At 37.0% G+C, this 4,895-nt stretch overlaps 1 non-coding gene across 1 annotated transcript; it reads left to right on the top strand.

Annotated features, from left to right (window-relative positions):
- The first annotated feature begins 3,541 nt into the window (after window positions 1-3,541).
- On the top strand, window positions 3,542-3,673 carry LOC112832120 (small nucleolar RNA SNORA18). Its single transcript, XR_003210321.2, has one exon. It is a non-coding gene; the product is annotated as a small nucleolar RNA SNORA18 (small nucleolar RNA).
- The last annotated feature ends 1,222 nt before the right edge of the window (window positions 3,674-4,895 follow it).

The raw sequence follows: 4,895 nt of genomic DNA, 5'->3' as shown, positions 1-4,895 counted from the left end.
TATTTCCAGAAAATTGAGGGGTAGAGGATGAAACTGCTGGAAATATAGAACTGAATGAAACTCGGGGGAAAGGCCAAAGCACGTGTGGCTTTGAAGGTCACGCCTCTGAAAGCATTACATTAAGACTAGCTAGCTTGACAAAGCAGATCACACAGATCAAGTAGAGAGACAAACATAAATCCTGAGGAAATTCCTCACTTCGAGGAGAAAAGTCAGAGGAGGCAAAAGACACAGAATCCATACTTTCGAAGGTCTCAGCTGATTTTGCATCAGACTCATACATGATCATTTGCACTGACCGTTTGACCACGGCTGCTTTTATCCTTCACAAAGCCTAGTTTAGTGAGAGACCTCTTTGCCTTGGCTTTGTTTTCACGTAGAGGGACAGTAGCAAGAGTTAATAGTCCTGGCTTCTTGCCCACTGCCTTCCACCTCCCCAGGAGAGGAGGAATGACTTTACCAAATTGATGAACAGGTGACAGGAACAGCTATAAAGAAAGCTTAGTGAGGTACTCTGAGCAAATTGGATCGGGAATGACAGATGAGCAAACCCTAGGCTCTGACTTAGCCACGTTCTCGAGTCTCCGCTCTTCAATCATAAATCTAGAGAGACCTCTGTCTTTCGGACCCATGTGCCAATCTCTGAATTGGTTCTGAAATTTGGGCAGGGCAAGGAAAGGTGTTTTAATTCTCTATCGCAGACTCGTTAGTGAGAAAGACTCCGAGACAACAGCATGCAGGGAGTTGTTTGGAGAGTGCTCTCAAGAATCAACAGGTGGAGTAAGGGAAAGAAGCACTTGAAAAAAATGTGTAGTCTGTTATTTTACGATGGAATGTCCTGAATATGTCTGTTAAATCCAAAAAAAGAAGGAGCAGGCTTACAGGAGAAGTCAGGCCCCCATGCCTCTGTGGGCTGCCAGATTTAGCAAATAAACACAGAGTTAACTTTGAATTTGAGATAAACAGCAAAACAAATTTTAGCAGCAAGATGTCCCATGCAATATTTAGGGCATACTGATTCTAAAAAATTGTTGTTTATCTAAAACTGAAAGTTAACTGGGCATCTGTATTTATTTTATCTGGCAGCCCTAAGGCCTCATCAGCCAGCCAGCATGGAGCTCTGAAGCTGGGAAAGCCCTTTCCACCTGTTCTGAGTTGGGCAAGGAAGCTAGGATTCTATAGCCCCACACAGGCCAGTCATTGGACACAGCTGCTCCTGGGAAGGAGGCAGAAGCTCGAGCAAGGTGGTTCTTTCCAGCCACGGGCAATTCCTGGAAAGGGTTGGCAGCTGAAAACTGTCAGGCAGCTATAATCCAAGCAGCTGGGGGGATAAGTCGTTCGGTCCTGAGAGGGGACCGGGGTGGTACAACACAGCTACCATGGCCTACATCCCTCTCCTCCCGAAAGCCCTCTAACAATGATACATGATTTATTTAGTCCCTTCCATGTTGTCAGCAATGAGCGAGGGCCCTCAAGGCACTTCTGCTTTTATTGAAAACTGTCAGTTGATGAGAGAGAAGCCAACCTAAATATTTGGCGAGTGAGTTCTCAATTTTTTATATTGAGAGTCTCATGCTTTTCCTTGGTCTTTTGAGATGGGTAGGCCATGTCACAGTTTTTCTTTCAAAAATAGTTTTTTGAAGACACATATTCTATACCCATCCCTAATAGAAAATTTACAATAAGTTAGGGAAAAAAGATGCTTCCTTAAATTGAAAAGGGATTTCCACCCAAAAACCTAAAACAATTCATATTTTTTTAATTTGGCTCTATTTTTTTCATTTAACATTTTATTATGGAAATTTCAAACATATATGCACAGAAAGAATAATGATCTCTGTGTACCTATCACTCATCAACAGTTATCAACAGTTTGCCAATTTCCAAATATCATTCTGAAAGGTAAAATATCTGTAAACTATTCTGAAGAGTAAAATACCACATCTCCATAAAAGTCAGGAACAAGATAAAATGATGCCTACTTTTATGGTCAATAATTTTGCCCTAGAGTTACTGGTCAATACAAAAAGATCAGAAAAAATGAAATAAATATGAAATATTTATAAATATACTAGCAAGGTAGATATATACCCAGAAAATCCAAGGCAATCACACAATATCTCTATGGACTAATTATAATTTTCAGAAAGGTAGAAACAAGATTAACATATAAAAATCTACAGCTTTTCCTAATCAGCAACAACTAATTTGAAAATGTAATAGAGAAGAGCACTATAATTCAATTCCAATGAAACCTTGTATTACATAAAAAAACTTAAAAGTATGAAATGTATTGAAGATAACCATATAATTTTAATGGAAGCCTTAAAAGATAGTCCTAGATAAAAAGGTTCAATATTATACAGATATTAATGCTCCCCAAATTAAATAATACATGTGATGCAATTTTAATCAAAATTCCAACAGGTTATTTTACAGAATTGGCAAACATTCTAAAGTTCATCTATGAAATGTGCCAAAAAAGTCAAGATTCTTTAGAAAAAGAACAAAAAAAAAGACTTATTTTACCAGATATCAACATGTACCTTAAAGTCACAACATTTAAAATAATGTGCTTTGTGGAAAATAGGCAAATAGATCAATAGAATAGGATTAAAAGTCCAGAAAAAATATATATATATACATACATATGATCTTAGTTTATGATAATTGAGGCATTTAAAACCAGTCAGGAAATGACAGAGTATTTAATAAATGGCATTAGGAGAAGGAAAAAACTAAAATTAAATGCCTTCTTCATGCTACACTTTAAAATAAATTCCAGTTGTATTTAAAATGTAAATTTTTTAAAGGATAAAAAAATGGGAAAATATAATCTTGGGGGAAGAAAGCTATTTTGATAAAACATAAAACTCAGATATATTACGGGCATGTCAGAAGACATATAAAGTCACTTAACTACAGAGAACAGGGGCACCTGGGTGGCTCAGTTGGTTGGGTGTCTGCCTTCGGCCCAGGTCGTGATCCCAGGGTCCTGGGATCGAGCCCCACATCGAGGCCCACATCGGGCTCCCTGCTCAATGGGGAACCTGCTTCTGCCTCTCCCTCTGCCTGCCACTCCCCCTGCTTGTGCTATCTCTCTCTCTCTCTCTCTGTCAAGTGGATGAATAAAACCTTTAAAAAAAAAAAAAACTACAGGGAACAACCTGATGCTTTCCAGAGGGGAGGTGCGGGGGGGTGAAGTAGGTGATGGGACTTAAAGAGTACACTTATGATGAGAACCGAGTAAAGTAATGGATAAAGTTGTTAAATCGCTATATTGCACACCTAAAACCAATATAATACTGTAGGTTAACTATACTGGAATTAAAATAAATAAAATAAAATAGAAAGTCAAAAAACAAGTGAATTATGACAGACAATACTGTAACTGATATAACAAAATTTTATACCTCATTTTTTACAACCTATACATACAAATCTCATTTTATCTGAATTATCTAAATATAAATTAATATTTTATATACACATACATTTATATAAAAAAACTATCAATCAATAGGAAACAACCCAATAGATAACTGAGGTCTATCCCCACGGGGCTTTTCCTGCAGACCCACATCACTGAAAATGCCTCCTAGAGGAACGATGTGCTTTTGCTTTCCTCACAGAACTATTTGTTAGATCCGTGGGAAAGAACTACAAGACAGAGTTGCTAGAAGTATGAAAGGCCAAATGTTTAAATATTTTGACCTAAGCTATTGGCATATCCCACAGTCTGTACTATTCTTGGGGGTGATAACTGGGGAGGGAATATGATTTGAATTCATTCATGTTTCGAGGGTGTTTGAAACGGAGAACCATACAAATCCATGTACTCTGATCCGAAAAGTGGCCCTAAAGCAAATCACATGAAGAGATAAGATCTCAAAGATGCCAGGTGGGGAAATGTTTAAAGTATGTCATCAGTATGTCCATAGTCAAGTGGAGATAAAAGAAGCCCAACTAAAACAATTATTGACTAAACACAGCACAACTGTGAATTAAGCATAGGTTCTTTTCAAAAGACCTATCTGGAAGATAAACCCTGACTCAAGTTTTAGAAGAATTGCTGTGAACTTGATGGGCAGTGGAAGGAATCACAACATGTAAAATTCCTTAAATAAAAATGTATTGATTTTAAATAATTATGTCTGATGTTACACATAATTTTCAAAAAAACACTTTACACTGTACAAAAAGGAAAAGCAATAGAAATCTAACATCCAATTAAAAATGACCCGACTGAAAAACAATAAAAACAATTTGCAGACAAGATACAGATGTTCAAAAGCTCATATGGAATATTGTCCACATGAATAAGTTTAGTTAATAAAATAATGAGACATCAGTTTTTGACCATCACCCTAAGTCAGAAAACATAAAGGTCTTGCAATTTTCACCCTGCTTGCAAGCTAACAAGTTAGCTTATTACCACAGGGTTAATACACATTCTGACAGAAGAATATAAGATCCCCTAAAAACAAAAAGGTACTCTGATCAGCTAACACATGTATAAAATCTGTTTGGTACTTATGTTCCTATTTTAAGCAATTAATTAACATTCCAGCATATGCATCAGTCTCTTAGAGGTTTGGTTAGTATGAATCAATTACCAAGTATATGCTCAACTCTGAATATTGATTAACTAATACAATAAAACCCTTGAACTTTCAAGTCTAGGAACAGAGTCAGGACCCATAGTGATTATATCAAGGTATGGTCAACCTGCTGGACAGCAGTCTTTCCCAAAGACATCTATTTCTCTGACCCCTTGTGCACCTTCATCAAACCAAAACATTTCCAGCTGTTCCTCTCTTGAGATCATTTTCAACCCCTGTCATTATCATAGTCATTTTCAGTATGTTAGTATCCGTTAAAAAGTATCATCCAGA

The sequence above is a fragment of the Callorhinus ursinus genome, unplaced genomic scaffold (assembly GCF_003265705.2).
Source record: "Callorhinus ursinus isolate GAN/ISIS: 27379988/994484 unplaced genomic scaffold, GSC_fseal_2.0 scaffold14, whole genome shotgun sequence".
NCBI classification, from domain to species: domain Eukaryota; kingdom Metazoa; phylum Chordata; class Mammalia; order Carnivora; family Otariidae; genus Callorhinus; species Callorhinus ursinus.
The sequence above is the reverse complement of the archived record's forward strand: the minus strand, read 5'-3'. Positions and strand labels throughout refer to the sequence as shown.